Source organism: Dermochelys coriacea, chromosome 7 (assembly GCF_009764565.3).
Source record: "Dermochelys coriacea isolate rDerCor1 chromosome 7, rDerCor1.pri.v4, whole genome shotgun sequence".
Lineage (NCBI taxonomy): Eukaryota > Metazoa > Chordata > Testudines > Dermochelyidae > Dermochelys > Dermochelys coriacea.
This window is the reverse complement of record NC_050074.1, coordinates 45,222,750-45,240,767: the sequence shown is the minus strand read 5'-3', so window position 1 is coordinate 45,240,767 and position 18,018 is coordinate 45,222,750. Positions and strand designations below refer to the sequence as shown.

Sequence of the window (18,018 nt, the reverse complement as noted above, 5' to 3'; positions counted from 1 at the left end):
CTCAGTTCATTTTGTCAACTCACTCTCCCACCTTCTTTGTCTATTCTGTTCGCCTCTTGAGTCCAGTCGGACACCCTACGCTGTGAGCACTCCGGGGGTCCTGCTTGAACTGATTCTGCTACCACCAGTCTTTCCACATCCAGCAAGCTATGGGCAGAATCTGCCCCTCCAGGCCAGACTCTGCTCCTAATCATGGTGGAATCTGGCCGTCTGGTGCAAACAAAAGGTGACATGACTAAAGGATAGCATTACGTCACTTGATGCTGAGCCAAGCTAAACGGATTGGGTCTGGGTGTTGCTGTGTTCCCTCCCCTGCAGGAGCAATAAAAGGGGTATTTATAACCTGTTGTGGCTGGCTCATCTTTCAGGGAAAGCTGCAAGATCCAGTCTGCTAGTCCTTTGAGTAGAGATCCAGTCTGCAAGGGAGGAGAGGAGGAGGAGAGGCACAAAGCTCCTCATGCTTTCCTGATGATGGCAGAGCTCCTTTTTGGCCATAACCTTTTCTCCAGGACGGCAGGGTGCCTGGCTCTCTGCAACAATCACACTGTAGTGATCTCCCTCTGAAAGTGGCCTCAGTTGCTAGGTCTGACAGAGGTGACATTCAGCAAATGCGAAGGGTGTTAGAATGATAGAACGAGAGAAAGAGGGGTTCTCTTAAATCAATGTCCATTCAAACCTGGCTTCTCCTGTCCTGTATATCAGTGGTTGCCCAGCACCACTTGGGGGACACAGCTTCTCTTGGGTGAAGAGAGGAATTCACGCTTCGGGATTACTCAACACAGGGATTCCCCTTGACTGTTCTTGAGGGGGTAGGACTGCACTTGTGTGTGGGAAAACTCATCTGTTGATTTAAAAAACCTCCTTATTTCTTTCAACATGACATCTTGGTTAGCTACCCAACTAGCTTCCAGTTTCCTTTTATTGGAGAAAACTGACCGGGTAGCTCTGGGAACATTTATTCTTCCAACAGCTTGAGTGTGAGGGTTGGCACCATGCCATCATGTCATTGGCACAGCTCCTGTGAACATGGTTGTGTGATTGATTGTGTTGCCACTTGCCTGCCTTAGCCTACTCCGCACTGAGCATCTGAGGAACCCTGGGCACTACAAAGGAGAGGTTACCCATTTTTGTGACTATTTTATCAACCTAAAGTGGGAAAACAAAGCCACACAAGAATGTGTTAATAGGAGATCTAGCTGAGCCCTTTGCTGTGTCTCAGATGAAGTCTGATCCTGCGGCTAAAGCATACGACCAGTAGCCAGAAGATGCAAGTTTTATTCCTGGCTCTGATGCTGACTTTGGACACGACACTTGAGACATATTCCAAGTAGCCAATGATTTGGGGGAATTGTCGTGTTTGGTGCCCAATCTGAACTCTACTGATCATGAGTTATAGGATTGCTGAGCACCTGCAACTTCCACTGGCTTCAAGTAGTAGCAGACTTGTAATTGTGAAAGCTCAGCACGCGTGAAAAACAGCTGCATGGTGCTCAGACACTTTGCAGGAACTCATGCTGCAAAAGTGGGCACAGGGCTTAGGAAAAATAAAAAGGGAATGATACTTTTCCCTAAAGCTCACTTAAAGTTTCCTCTCAAAATATTGTCTATGGGCCGGATCCTGTGCACCACTGAAATTGACAGTGTTGCCAATTACTTAAATGGAAGCAGGGTCAGGTTTTCAGAGCCCCAAACATACATTCTGCCCGTTGTGGATTACTCTGAAGCAGTTTCTAAACCTTTATAAGGAGTGAGTGAGGACATAAGTGGAAACATCAGCTAAGTGCAAACTAAAAAACAACATTCAATACACTGGAAGGGCAAAGAGTGCCATACACATAGCCAAAGACAACCGACACTAACACAACAGACAAGTGGATCATGCGCCATGATAGTGACTCTGTACCTGCTTCTCCAATTGCACAGATGTAAAGAACTGTCCAAGAGTCAGGGCAAAGGGGATGTGAAAAACGACCATTCTGATTGGGTGTAAATAGCTACACAAAGTGTAGGACAACTGAGAATTGGGCCTTCTGTCTTCACCATTGCTATTTGCTGGGTTACTGAACGAGATGCCAGGAGGATACGTAAAGGTTTGTCTACATACAGAAGTTCAACAAATTAACTAACAGAGTTCACAAACCAATTTGGTTGAATCAGTACTTCAATAGTACTTCAATACAGCACTCAAACTGATTTAACTTAAGCTGTCAGAGAGAGTGAAGTAGCAAAGGAAGAGAGAGAAATAGAAAGGTTAAGGGGGTAGAGAGCTATAGAAGTGTGATTTCACTACTCCTTGTTAGATGCTGTACGGCCTACACTGTGAAAGTTTGTAGAAGCTCTTAGAAGAGAGATAATTCTTCCAGGTTACTTTCCTTACCTATGAGGAAAATGTTCTCTATTCAAAGTACTGAGTAGATCCTCTGCTCCCATTCACTTAAAGAGAGGATCTTGATCTTTTGTATGGCATGTAAACTCGTTGCTCAGGCAGGTTTTCTAAACTACACTGGAACAGGGCTAATAGGCAGCATTTGGCCAAGTGGAGGAGGGGGGCAGCATCTTCTGATACAGAGGCAAACAAAATTAAATCATTCTCAGAGAGACCAAACTGTTCGAACTTTCCAAATGAAGCTAAAATGAAATCTCTGCTACCCAAGGATTACAGATCCAGGCCCACCACACATGAATTTCAGCTGTGAACGTCGTGCAAACAGACAGAACTGCACCCAGACTCCACACCTTGGCATCTTGGTATCTAGAATGCTTAGAACCCCAAACTACAAAGGTGAGATAATTATTCTCTCTTGACAAATTCTGAGCTGCTAGAGTTGACAGTCTCCAACTGGTGAGGAACACTCCTTGTCTTTCAGTAACTGTTAATACTGCTGGCCTTCAAGTGCTGGTGACAGGGCTGTGAGATGCAGAGCTGTGAAGGCTGCTCTCAATAGGCTGTGCTCATTGGCTCCTTGCTCATCTTTGTGTGTATAAAATGAGACTTAGGCTTCAGTTCTGTCTCTTTGCCTTTACAGTATGCGGAAGAGGGCACTGGGGAGATCACAGAAAAACATGGGAGAATGTTTCTAAAAGCCTGGCAGCTGGAAAGGGTACTGCAAAGAGCCAGCCAGCAGGGGCAAGCAATGCTCTGGAAGGTACTGGAGCTCCTCACCAATGTCTAGGTTCCCCAGGTCACTCATGCACAACCACAGTAATACGATGGAGGGAAAAGAATTGTACACAAACCAAAGGATCAAATCAATATCTGCCTTGAGAGTGAACTTCACCCCAACAGAGAGAAGTGCTCCCAGGTCTCTGGGCCCTAAGGTATGTGCTTCCTGGGAGTGGAGGTAAGGGAGATGGACCATTGGTTGGGTTGAAGAGGACAGCAGTTTGTTAACTAGTGGAGCCTCTATCAGATCATGCTGGGTTCAGCCCCAGGATTCCCCCGCACTGAAACTCTGCTTCTAACAGAAAGAGCTTTTGAAAACATGGAGACAGTATGACTCAGGGAGGTGGCGAAAAGCAAGATTGACAAGGCCAGATTACCTTTCCCTCTGATACATTATTACCAGAATTCTTGGGTTCCACCCAAGCCTCCTGGGAGATGTGGAATTTTTCCTAGTCACTTTCTCTCTTAGCATCTCTCTCTCTGGTTTGTATCAGCCATTAATGGCAACTTTTAAGCTGCTTTGCTTATGCAATTTGTCTTACTGCCAAGCCAATATCAGGCATGAGACCAAACACCTTGTGTCTGCTCATGAGTCACAGAGAAAGCACGCAAGGAAGCAAAAATTAAGCAGAGCTGCATGATGGACATTTTAGCAGGATCCAAGAGAAAAACAGATTGTTGCCAGATGAGCAACTTTTTCTCCAGCCTCCATTGACATGCTCGTGATGACCTCTGGGTCAACTCTTAGTTGCACATCCCTTTACAATCCTCGGGGCCAGAATCCTCACACACCCATTCACCCACCGAGAAAGAGGCTACTCCTGTGAGGTGCTGAGCATCCTCAACTCCAGTTGACTTCAGTGGGAGATGAGAGAAACTGAGCACTCTGCAGTAATTTGTACTCGGTACTTGGAGGAAATGGGAAGCAAAGTATTTTCCCTGGACAGTAAAATTTGTCACTGGGAACTGAGACAGCCACCTGCTCCATATACTGATCCTTCCTCCACTGCCCATGTTCTTCTCCCAGTCACATACGGAGGGCAGTGCTTCCTTCTTGCAACCCTTCTATTTCTGTGCTAATTCTGTCTCCTAAAAAATCTGTCTGCATTCTGAGCAACACCTCTTTACCTTTTTGTAATGGGAGCTAGTTCTTCTGGCTTGGCTGTTTACATTTCCCTTCCATTTTCTGTCATCCGAAGTTTCAGATTATCCTACAGGAGAATGTTTGTGGCACTCAAAGCAACACCCAGGAACCCCCATATTCACCACTGTCATATAATTATGATATGTTTTGTACACAGTATACCTTGTGAGGTATCATTTTAAAAGTCTTGATCTGTTGAACATTAATATCCTGTTGGATTGTATGTGCTATCATTGTATGTGAGGTTATGAAATATTGCTATATATGTTACTGAAATATGTTGTGAGGTTGGGAACACCCACATCCAGCCTTTCAGGTACAACAATGGAGTAGCCAGATGTACTGATGGCCCATTAAAGAGAATCCACTATCCCAGAAACTATATACAATGGAAACGTCTCAGGGAGAGCACGTAGACAATGGAGACTGCTTGACCAACCTCATAGCAAAACATCTTTCAAACAAACTGGAAGAAATTGTAAAGAGGGGAAGCAACATCATGACTTGGCCTCATTCCCCCCACAACTCAACACCTGGAAACACATCTGGAGGACAAAGACTGAACTGGAGACGGTGGTCCCGGGCTGGAAGGCAGTTCCAGACTGTGTATTGAAGATCAGTGATCTATTTATACCATCTATCAGGGTGACACACTGCTTGATTCAAATCCTGTTTAGTTTATAGAACTCAGACTGGAAATTTACTTTTATTTCTTAGGTAACCAACTTGCATTTCTATGCTTACTACCTTTAATCACTTAAAATCTAACCATCTGTACTTAGTAAATCCGTTTTATATTTTACCTAAAACTGTGCGTTTTGGTTGAAGTGCAAAGGCTAGTGTGTGTCCACTCCACACCACAGGAGGCGCAGACTGGGTAATGAACTTACACTGGTCAGGCTTCTGACATTCCCAATGTCGCACTGCAGATCCTCACGAGAACAGAACAGAAACCAGGGGTGGAATCTTGGCCCCTCTGAAGTCAGTGATGTAAGAACATGAATGGGGGTGGGAGATTTCAATCTATCACAGTGACAAAACTCCCATTGACTACAATGGAGCCAGAGTTTTACCCCAGGTCTCCTGAATTTCAGTCCCATGTCCTCTGCACTTCACCTCCTCTGAGAATTGGTTTTCTACTGGTGTTTGAAACTTCTGCTTTTAGCCAAAGCCCAAAGAAAAATGGTGCAATAATTAAATATATACATACAGTGGATGCTGCTTAACAGCAGTCCCAATATTAACAACTTTTACCAGGAACTGATCCTGTCCCACTGAATCTAATGTTAATGGGATCCACAATGATATTTTGGAAGAAAGGTCCCAGCAGCAGGAAGGTTTGTGGGGCTGCCGCCAGGACAAGAAATGCTGGGACGTGCAGACCGAACAGACCCCTGGGCTTTCTTCCCTGGCTGCAGCCCCATAAACGTAACTTTCACTTATTGGCAACTGTTCGATAATAGCAACTTTCTGCTGGGAACTGAAAACGTTGCTATCCAAGTGCAATCCACTGTAGTTTAAAGACAAGTGAAAACATTTTCCTGTTTGGATATGGTTAAATTCTGACCAAAGGTCTGGGGAGAAAAAGATTCTTATATTATTCAACCCCCAATTTGCTCTCATGAAAAAGGAAAAACACCACATGCTGTTTTGTGGAAAGTGAATCTGGTTGAGCACACTCCTGGGAATAGGTCCTGGGCGATTTTATTAGCATAGGTTCAGCAGCTGCTCCTATAGGCTGGCTCCCCCCTGCACTTCTCCCTGGTCCAGGCAGTGGAACCAGGTTTTTATGTTATAAGTATATACTAGCCTTGACTCAAACGCTGCCATCTTTTTCCTCCTCCTATGTTCCAGGTCCTGCTGTTACCAGGTCTTTAACTGGAGCTCATTCTTGTCTAGCTGTTGGCATTTCCATTCCTCCTTGTTGCAGGTCTTTGCCTGATGGATCAGCCCTCTCTCTAGCACAATAGTCCCCTATGCGGGGGGTATCATTGAAAAAGCTTTTCAAATATTTATAGCATTGAGAAACTGGCAACCCTGGCTGAATAAGGCCAGGCCAGCACAAGCAGGCACAATACAAGCTTCCCCAAGATTCTTTATAGTTTTAAAGCACTGGTGTGCTTATTGTGAAAAAGGAGATGAGAAATGGAATGGTTTTTCACTACAAAATCCTAACCCTGCTGCCATCCCAGTCCTGAGCTGCACCACAGCACTGTCAAAGCACCTGCAGCTCCTCTGATATTTTAGTCGTGGTGCCAAGGCACCTCACTCCAGACCTGCTGTTCCACCAGCTATTCCAGTCCCAGGCCTTTCTTGAATAAAAGTGATAATCACTGAAAGGTAACTTCATAAAGAGCTCCCACCATATCAGCAGCAAACAAGTGACCCAATAGCAAATTATCAAATTACAACACATTCACCCCAAGGCATGATGGGAAAGGAAACTCTTTGGTCTATCAATTACTGCAGCCTCCAAACCGTGTGTGGCATCCCCAGCTTTCCAGCCACACTTGTATTTAATTTTCTGGAATGCATTTGTCTTGCTTGTTTGGGTAGTACCTGTCAGTGGCCTGGAAAGAGAGGGACAGAATCTTCTAAGTTCTCTACCTTCCTGAGTTCTGAGATACCATGATTATGAAACCTGGGGGTGAGAGCATGCAGTCTCCTCTCCAAGTTAGGGGCACAAAGAATCTGAAGACCATGCTCCTGCCACAGGATAACAAGAGTTTATCTCACAGTAACCAATGCCAGGGCAGATATGAGACATTACAAGCAGCACTAAAATACATTGTGGAGGGCAGAGGAAAGAGATGACTGATGCAGTGGGTGACTGCACTAGTCGTGCACTAGCCCTTCACTAAAACCCAGGCTTAAATCCTGACGCAGACCAGAAATGAAAATCAGACTGGTTGTCTAGGTCTGGTATGTTCATATCACAAACTCTCTGTGGCACCATTGTCAGTCCCTTTGCTGGAGGGGCCCAGGAGCTAGAATGACACTGGTTAGCAGTGAGGAGCACTGGCTGAACATTTCTAAGGACACACGGCAGGAACTAATAAGTGATACTGAGGTATTTATGTAGGGATCCAAGACTTGAATACTAAGGGTTGTTACAGTGCAGGTAGAAGTGAATCAGCAAGGTGGATGGAGGAAGGGGGAGAGGGCAAGTACTGGACTAGCAGGGGACTACAGGTCAGAGCCTTGTGGTAGGGGTAGGAGGAAGATTCCAGGACTAGAACAGCAGGTGGAGATGCTAGTCAAGATGGAGCTGCAATGGCAAAGCTGTGTGGCGCTATGTCCATGTCAAACCAGCACTGAGAGTGTCACACTTTCACAAGCACTGAAGTTACCCTCACATTAGCAGCAACTGGAGTAATTTGTAACTATTGATGAGGGTAGGTTTTTGTGACGGTGGGGAGATCACCAGGTGCACCCCCTTTCAGTCAGGCATGGCACTGCAGGTGAGCCCTGCCAACATTTCTCCTCACAGGAAGCCAACAACTCTATTTTGGGCCCTTTTGAGTCAATAATACCCTCCTTCGGGCTGGTTTATTACAAAACCCCATATAAAACAGTCATGGAAAGTCCCAAATAAGCAAATGATCCTTGTGGCTTTCAGGGCTCCTCAGAAGCCTGCCTTCCAAGCTCTGTTCCCAGCCCTCTGTCTCTCCTTAGAGCAGGAGTCCAAGCCCTCCTGGAGCTGGGCAATTATTATCCCTCTCCTTAAACTACAATTCTCCAGCTCTCCTTCTGGAGCTGGACTGTAATTTCACCACTGTAGGGCTTTAGCCAGCTTCTCCCTAGCTGGCCCTTTCTTCCATCTTCTCCTGCTGGTGTCTGCCTTGCTACGAAGAAGGTAGCATTTATGCTGGTCCCTGTCTCCCAGCTCATCCCCAGTTGGTTGTGGGAGAGGAGAACCTTGTCCCATGCTCTCTGCAAGGCTACTGGCCCCAGCCTCTTAAAGAAGCAAGAACAGAATTTTCTTTCTGAACACTTCTTACTCTCAGGACCACTTCCCAATATTTCCCAGGTCTTTATATATGTAGTCGGACCATCCAGCCTCTTAAAGGGCCATGACAAATAATGGGGTGGGCTGACCATTAGGTTCCACCAACTGTGACTACCCCATCGTAGTTTTATTCTGCCTTTCTCCCCTGCAGGCAAACCAGCAGCCTTCTCTGTTCTCGCAGCTACCACCAAAGCAGCAGCAACTCTAAGCTCCCTTTATACAGGAAAGGTCACACCCTTTGTGTGGGAGACTGAGCATTTCATCTGTGTCATGTGCCTGAAACTAAAATGTTAAATCCCACATATGCCTCTGCAGAACAGACCTATCCTCTTCAGGGGTGGGCAGGAATCCCTTCTCCTCAACACACAGACAGTGCCTCTCTCCCTGATTTCCACCTGTCTTCCTCCTGTCTGGGACTTTAGGTATAGGCTATTAGCAATGGTAAATACCCAGGCAAAATCCAGAATTTACTCATGCAAAGCCTGGAGACTGGAAGCTCACACTGTAGGATCAGAGAAGGCCTCGAGTTCCAGTCTTCAATCAGGAACTAGAGGATGTTGTGCCCTTTTTTACCCACTCCTTATCCCTGTCTCTCCCCTTGTAAGAGAGGGAAGAACTTACTACTGCCACAGGCCCTGGCTGGGAAGAAGGAAACCTTTCCGAAGAGAAGGAGTCTACTCTTCCCCTTTCTCCCACATTGGCTTCTACCTCCTATCACAGTCGGTCCAAATAGAGGGACATGCCCTGGGACAGTCAGTTCTGTTCTCCTGGCATTGCCATTACTGACCAACACGTACGACACGCTCAAACAGTGCCTGAAATTACACAAGTTACAAAACAACAGTTTAAGGCACTACCCGAATGAAAACTGTGGACTTTGCTGGTACAAATAAACAAACACAAAATCACTGACCTAGCAGTTGAAGCACAACACCTGTTTGCAGCCTGAGTACCCCTGCCCACCTGGATGGACGGAAGAGATCTCCTTCAAGCAAGGTGTGATCTTAATCTGCTATGTATGAGCATGAAGAGCATGAGTGCTGGTAAGCTGTTGGCAGCACAGCTCCAATCCCAGCAAGCCCCATCCTTAGTATAACCACATCAAGAACAATGCAACACTTTCTTTGGTAGAGCTTTTCGTACAAAACATATCCTCAAATTATCTAGGGTTAAGTGATATACTTATCCAGTCCAATCATAAAAACAGTGAGAGCAGGGGAGATATGAGAGGAGATACTGGCAAGGGAGAACTTGAAGAAAGATGAAAGGGGAACAAAGAGGAGAGAGCTAGGAAGGCAATTCCAGATGTCAGGAGCCGCAGAGAAGGGTCTTACAACAGCAGCAGGAAACAGGCTGTCAAAAGGGAAAGATAATGTCTGTGACATCAGCTGGGGCAAGTCCCCAGACGTGTTCTAAAACAAGAGCAGGGTGGTTACTTCATCCTGCTGTGGGCCAAATTCAAATGTGGAGTAGGAGGATGCAGCTCCACTGAAGGCAATGGAGTTGCACCCACTTATACCCGCTCTGAATTTGGTCCTGGAACATGAAAGGCATCATGCAAACATCACTAATTAACCATAATTCAAATGATAGCTGGGAATGTTGCAATTTCTGCAAACATCTCTATACACCAGAGTTAGGCAACAACACCAACAGCCTTGTTGATGGCACTTAGACAAACCTCAATAACAGACACTGAGAAGCTACAGTGGGGAACTTCTGTTGATTATCATTACTTACTATTTCTATGACAGCTGAGCCCGAGGATCCCAGCACAGGCACGAGGCCCCCATTGTACTAGGCAGGATGCAAACAAACCACCACACAGAGAGTCTGTGCCCCAGAGAGCTCACAATATAGCTTTTAGACAGACATAAGTGGTGCAGAAACTGACAAAGGGATTGTAGAGGGAGGAAACAAAGTAACCTAAGGACAGGTGTGTTTGCATAAGATTTAGTAAGCATAGCAGACTGCCAGAAGATTGCTCAAGACACCACATCATTAAGTACAAGGTGATCCCTGCTGAGGAAAGGTTATCCACTGAATCTCATACAGCCTGCCAAGAACCAATGCCAACAATGCAATAGCTGCTTACAGAAATGAAACACAGTGCTCCCATGCCTTCGCTGATCCCAGGGGAATAGCAGATACCAACCCCCATGATGATGTGCTGTGTCGCAATAGGGCTCTCTTCCTGTTTAAAACCTAGGCCAAGCTGCCAGTCTAACAGGACGAGGGGACTGGTTCCCTCCTTTGCACACCCTTCCCCAGGAAGGGTTAATGGGGTGGGGCACTCATCTCCAATACGTGGTCTTCAGTTTGTGGGTCCCAGAGCCCTCCCTGCATTATTTCTGGGAAGCAGAGAAGGAGTACATTCTAAGGTTGCCAGTTTTGGTTGGATGTATTCCTGGGGGTTTCATCACATGACAGTCCTGGAGGGTTGGCAACCCTAAATACATTAGAGTGGGAAACCTCTTCCAAATCCGTAACACATCATATCTGCCAGCATTTCCTAAAGCGGCTTGGCCTTCTCCGTACTGATCATGTGCCTTGTTCTTACCACCAGCTCCTTTCCCCTTCTATCAGGTGACAAAATGAGGAAACCTGCTCTTCCCATTTTTGTCTGTTTAGATCCGGGGGCATTTGGCAGTGGCTCTCATAGCAATCCATGCTGCAAAAGGCATTCTTATAACAAATACTGAGAGCAAGGGATGCGATGATACTTGACATGTCTGAGTGATAAATTCTCCCATTTTCCTTAAATAAAGAGGAGTAAGAATGAGATTCTTCTGCTTCCACAGCACTATCATCCTCCCAGAATAGCAGGTCCCGGGTGACAAATGGCAAGGAATACCCAGATGCACTGCTTTAACAAAGGACTTGAAAATAGCATAGAAGATGATCCAGTAGGTAGGGCACTAAATTGGCAGTGCTCTGTTCCGAGCCATGTACCTCTTGGGTGACTTTGGATCACTTCCTTTGTAGTGCCATCCCACTCTTTGTTTGTGTTATCTATTTAGATTGTACAACTCTTTAGGTCAGGGATTACCTCTAATTACACGTTTGTACAGTGCCTAGTGCAGCTGGGCTTGGAACTTCAGGCACTATTCTAGACCACACAATAACGAGGCGTCAAACCTTCACGACAGTACTTACACACTATAAAGCGCACATGAACGTCTGTATGTAGCTGTATATTGATTTGCTTATGCCAGATCTAATTTCCTGTGTACAAGTCAGGTGTCAGATATTCTAATCGACAGTGGGGCAGATCCAAACCTGGGATCTGACGGTCCCCCTGGTTCTGTCTGTCTCTTATATCCTCACAAATAATGCAGATTGTAGAACTGGAATTCAGCTGATGCTTTTGTTGATTACAATGTGTGTGAGGCAGAATAGACTCGAGCTCATTGTCCCATTCTGGGCTGAAAGGCACCGTTTTTGTAGGTAAACAGGGAGACACTCAGAGTCAGAAGATACCATTTTAACATTGTTACTTTTCTGACTATAACCACACAAGAGTGCTAGACAGACCATACTGTGTACCAGCACTTCTCTCAACTGTTATTTATACCAATGAGATATTAGACAAACGGGTTTATGTACTGTAAAAACACCACTGTTTTTTTTTTAACAGGATGTAGGTTCAACTTTCTCAGCACTAGGCAGTAGGCTGGTTTATGTCTGCATGTCATGTTCTCATGCACTTACAGAAAGATAATTGCTTTAGAAAAGCAAGCGGTGACAAGACAACTTGCTCCCACATCCTTTGGTTTTGCATTGGCATACAAAACATTTCTTGGAGTTAGCACAGCGATGATGTACTATTCATGACCCCATCTCTGCAGCTGGGCATGCATAGGACACTGGTCAGCACAAGAGACTTATTTATTTAATGAGGGTTAGATTATGCCCAGGCCCGTATAGACATGCAGTAAGGGAGCATGGTTAATAGGTACGGTCAAGGTCCTTTTGGTCTGTCTATATAAGGTACCTATGTGCCCCTCGTTATCGTAGCAGCTGACCGCTTTCCAATCTTTAATATATTTATCCTCACAACATCCCTGTATGGAAGGGCACAGGTATTATTTCCACAGTACAGAAGGGGAAACTGAGGCAAAGAAAGGCTAAGTGACTTGTCCAGGAAGTCACTGGAGAAGCAAGCAACTGAACCCAGGTTTGCTGAGAGCCAGACTAGCGCACTAACCATCATCCCTCTCACCTTGATCTCACCTCCTGAGGTCTGTCAAGTCTAGGGCAGATAGAGTTAAACTTCACAAGAAAAACAAAAAAGGGCCAGTGGTCATGCCTCCCTTCTGCACCATCTGGCGGGGTCGGGGAGTGCAAGCTACACTCTGTTACTGGTTGTAGCAAGTTTCAGAGTAGCAGCCGTGTTAGTCTGTATTCGCAAGAAGAAAAGGAGTACTTGTGTGCACCTGAGAGACTAACAAATTTATTTGAGCATAAACTTTCGTGAGCTACAGCTCACTTCATCGGCACAGCAATACGTGCTGAACTGTAAAACAAACTGCCACTTAGAAAAAGACTGGACTTTTTAACAAAGGCTCAGAATTAGCAGTCACCAGGATGGAACTTTAAGCTAGGCATTTAAATGGAACAGAGTCCCTGCCTCATTACAAACACTGATGCTTAGCATTCTTCTCTTATCTGACACTTACCTGATTGGGATAGCATGTGTTTTGGTCCACATCTTTTCAGGTACACATTATTTTTGTAAGCCAATATTGTTGATATGTTGTCATTTACGTAGAAGAACAAGTCAAGAGCTAATAGAATGGCAGGAAATAAATTAATAAACAACCAATTAAAAATTCAGCAACTGGCTCGTGCTATTCTAGCCCCTTCTGAATGCAGCTCGAGTGATCACAATTTGTCAATCACACACAGAAGCTACTAAACAGACATTTTTAAATAGACAAGGTGGGTGATGTAAACATTTTTAAATCAGCGGGTCCAGATAACTTGCATCCAAGAGTTTTAAAAGACCTGGCTGAGGAGTTCGCTGGACCATTAATGTTGATTTTCAATAAGAAAGCTAAAGTTGTGACAATTTTTGAAAAGGGTAAGCTGGGTGACTCGGGTAATTATAGGCCTGTCAGCCTGACATTGACCCCAGGCAAGATAATGGAGTGGCTGACAGAGCACTCGATTAATAGAATTAAGAAGAACTAATGGAGGGTAAAGTAATTAATGCAAATCAACATGGGTTTATGGAAAATACATCCTGTCAAACTAACTTGATATCTTTGTTTGATGAGATTACAAGCTTGGCTGATAAAGATAATAGTATTGACACAACATACTTAGACTTCTGTAAGGTGTCCGACTTAGCACCACACAACATTTTGATCAAAAAACTAGAATGATATAAAAGTTAATATGCCACACATTAAATGGATTAAAAAAGTGGCTAACTGACAGATCTCAAAACATAACTGTAAATGGGCAATCATCCATCGAATGGGTGTATTTCTAGTGGGGTCCTGGAAGGATCAGTTCTTGGCCCTATGCTAATTAACATTTTTATTAATGTTCTGGAAGAAAACATAAAATCATCAATGATAAAGTTTGCAGATGACACAAAAATTGGGGAAGTGGTAAATAATGAAGAGGGCAAGTTACTGATTCTGAGCCATCTAGATTGCTTGGTAAACTGCGCATAAGCAAACAATATGTGTTTTAATATGACTAAATGTAAATGTATACATCTAGGAACAAAGAATGCAGGCCACACTTAGAAGATGGGGGACCCGATCCTGGGAAGCAGTGACTCTGAAAAAGATTTGGGGGTAAATAATCAGCTGAACAGGAGCTCCCAGTGTGGCAATCCTGGGAGACATAAACAAGGGAATCTCAAGTAGGTGTAGAGAGGTTATTTTATGTGCGTCTTTGGCATTAGTGCGATCGCTGCCAGAATACTGTATCTGGTTCTGGTGCTCACAATTCAAAAAGGATGTTGATAAATTGGAGAGGGTTCAGAGAAGAACCACGAGACTAGTTAAAGGATTAGAAAACCTGCCTTATAGCAATAGACTCAAGGCGCTCAATCTGCATTGCTTAACAAAGAGAAGGTTAAGGAATGACTTGATTGTAGTCTTTCAGTACCTACATGGGGAACAAATATTTAATAACAGGCTCTTCAGTCTAGCAGAGAAATGTATAACATGATTAATGGCTAGAAGTTGAAGCTAAACAGATTCAGACTGGAAACAAAGTGTAAATTTTTAACAGTGAGAGTGACAAATGTTGGAACAACTTACCAAGAGTCGTGATGGATTCTCTGTCACTGACAATGTTTAAAACAAGACTGGATGTTCTTCTAAAGGCTCTACTCTAGGGATTATTTTGGAGAAGTTCTCTGGCCAGTGCTATGCAGGAGGTCAGACTAGATGATCACAATGGTGTCTTCGGGCCTTGGAATCTAGGAATCTGTGTGTTCTCAGGGCCCAGCAGCAGCCAGCACATCAAGAGCAGTGACCTGTGACGTTATTGACTTGAACTGGGACTGTATAGATCATTGTTGCAACCAAGGTCCCATAGTGGCACCAAATATTGTACAAAGGTTGTTGTGTGAGGTGTCTATGGGAAGGTTATGATTGGCTGGTTATAATTATGCTATCTGTATATGTGTATTATTTTGTAGTTGAAGTTATGAATATTGTCTCTATGATGTCTGTATTTCAAACTTATGCTATGCTTCTGGGTGACACCCCGACAAGTTGGTGTCAGCTCTGCCTAGCCTGCTTGATGGCCCATTAAGGACCATTAGCTATGCAACTGACCCATTGAGAGAAGGCACACACACCTTGACTCAGCAAGGCATGCAGGGACATGCCTAGGGACAGAACTGAGGTTTTTCCATGTCATGTGATAGACAGCTTGTCTTTGGAACAAAGAAAGATAGACCAGATGGCAAGAGAATATAAAAAGCTGCTGCAGCTCCTCCATCTTGTCTTCAATCCTGCTTCATACCTCTGGAGGAACTTTGCTACACTGAAGCTTTGAATCAAGGATTAAAAGACCCATCGCAGCTGTGGATGTACTCCAGAGACTTAATTTGAACCTGCAGTTTATTCTATCACTGCTACAAGCCTGAACCAAGAACTTTGCCATTACTATATGTAATTGATTCCATGTAACCAATTCTAGCTCTCATCTATATCTTTTTCCTTTTATGAATAAACCTTTAGATTTTAGATTCTAAAGAATTGGCAACAGCGTGATTTGTGGGTAAGATCTGATCTGTATATTGACCTGGATCTGGGGCTTGGTCCTCTGGGATTGAGAGAATTTTTTTTTCTTTTACTGGGGTATTGGTTTTCATAACCATTCGTCCCCATAATGAGTGGCACTGGTGGTGATACTGGGAAACTGGAGTGTCTAAGGCAATTGCTTGTGTGACTTGTGGTTAGCCAGTGAAGTAAAACCAAAGTCCTCTCTGGCTGGCTGGGTTTGCCCTAGAGGTGGAAAAAGCCCAGCCTTGGGCTGTAACTGCCCTGCTTTAAGCAATTTGTCCTGAACTGGCACTCTCAGTTGGGTCCCATCAGAATCAGCATCGTTACACCTGTAAACCACGCTCTCACCACCAGCAGCTGAAAGAGACAAGCCTCTGACAAAGGGCAAACCTCAAAGTGGTTTGAAGGCCCAGATTCTCTGCTATAGCCAAAATCTGCTTGGTATAGTTAGGGATTCAGGGATGGGGCAGCTGGTTATTGTTCCTTGGGTCCCTACCTGGCTTCATCCCAGCCACGGCACATGCTAGAGTGCCCTGGAGGTCACCAGAGCCACCTGGCAAGCCTCAGAAGGACAGCCTGCCAGCTGGGGACAGCTTGTACACAGCATGTTCTGGCCGTGTTCCCAACACCTGGGCTGCAAGAGGCGGGTGTTTTAAGAGCAGCTATGCCGGCCCTAAACCCTCTGGGGACTCCTCCAAACTGGGGAGATGTAGGCAGTTTCAACTGTAAGGGACTGGAGCGGGACTGTACCTCTGGCCCTCCTCAGGTTGCAGAAGCATCTGAAAGTTCAAATGCCCATCCAAAGAGCATCCGAACCTCTCTGAAAGAGACATTGGGCTGGACAGATCAGACTTTCTTGAGATTTCCAGCACTCTCTGGTTTGGCCACGCAAAGGAAGCTTACCTCACTGTATTTCAGTATCCCAGCCTCTGGACGCAAGCTGGACCACAAGCAAGGCACAGAAATGGTCTTTTAAACAAAATTAAACCCAACTTTTCAAACCTCAAAGAGAAAGAAGTTTGAGTTTGGGGTTGGCTCTTAGTGTTCATGAAATAGCTCATCCCTAAGGCTTAAGATTTTGTCATGGTTATTTTTAGTAAAAGTCACAGACAGGTCCCTGGCAATAAACAAAAATTCACAGAAACCTGTGACCTGTCTCTGACTTTTACTAAAAATAACTGTGACAAAATAGGGAGGGAGGAGGTCCAGCAGCCATCGCAGCTAGGGCTCTGGGGTCCCCCTTGCTGCTCACGGTGGCTGAGAGCCCTGGATTAATGACCATCAGGTACTTGAATAGCCCTCATCACTGTAGATCTAGATTAGAATGCTATAAACAAAGATATCAGAGTAGCAGCCGTGTTAGTCTGTATTCGCAAAAAGAAAAGGAGTACCGGTGGCACCTTAGAGACTAACAAATTTATTAGAGCATAAGCTTTCGTGAGCTCACGAAAGCTTATGCTCTAATAAATTTGTTAATCTCTAAGGTGCCACAAGTCCTCCTTTTCTTCTTGTAACCAGAATGGTTCCGTCTCTACATCTGTATCTTCCTGCTTAAGAGCAGTCACCAACACCAAGGCAGGATCACAACGCCACCTACTGGGTCATGCGGTTTGCAACCCCTTTTCCAGGAAATGGTCCCAGCAGATACATCAACAGCCCCTAAAAACAGAAACCTCCAACCCCCACAGAAAAAAAAAACAAACTTCTGCAAATGTTGTTTCAGAAAAATAAGCCACCTCCTTGATAAGACTCCATGGAATTAAAGCATGTGCCAAGTAACTGAGAATGAGCCCCAATAAGTTATTTGATTGTGTAAAATGTAAGCAGAAATGTTTGTCTTCTTGCAGCTTCATTAATCAATTGCAAACTTCTCAAAGAGCTAATCTCAAACCCTAAAGTTTACATGTTAGCATCATCCCTCTCTGGGAGTGTCAGTGGCTCCTTCACAGCTGTCACAGCTGTTTTGAAAAGTTTCTGCACCAAAAAGAGTTTGGCCAAAGAAGTATCAAGCACTGTGGAACACACTAGACAAACACATTCCCTGAGCTGGGACATGCTGGCCAGTAAACCCAGCCACATGGGGGAGAGAACGGATTTCTCCCCACTCCTGTCCTTAAGAGGTCAGAAGTGTCACATGATCTTCTGTACCACAGAATCACAATACAATGGCTGTGATGTAATCAGTTTTCTAAAAAAGAGAAACAAATGTTGGAAGATAGTAGTTGGCCTGCTGGATTAGACCATGACCCTGCCTAGTACAGTATCCTGCTCTTGGCTGAGGCCAATAATCAATGATTCAGAGGAAAATGATAATGCTCCTTGCCACCCGTTCATTTATCTGCACAGGGGCAGTTTGGTCTGGACTGCTGCAGGTGACCAATTATGCCTAGAAGAATGCGGTATGATGACACTGAAGCCTCAGCTAGCCATTAAATTACCCAGTCAT

General features: G+C 44.8%; 1 long non-coding RNA gene across 2 annotated transcripts in view; it reads right to left on the bottom strand.

Moving 5' to 3' along the window:
• LOC122460967 overlaps positions 1–18,018 on the bottom strand; it is a 49,787-nt gene that overhangs the window by 26,148 nt on the left and 5,621 nt on the right. Inside the window, exon 1 of one of the 2 annotated variants that reach the window (XR_006282635.1) lies at positions 12,996–13,561. The exons of the other annotated variant lie outside the window; for it this stretch is intronic. This is a non-coding gene — a long non-coding RNA (uncharacterized LOC122460967). Of the gene's footprint in view, positions 1–12,995; positions 13,562–18,018 lie in introns of those variants that run through there. 2 annotated transcript variants of the gene reach the window in all.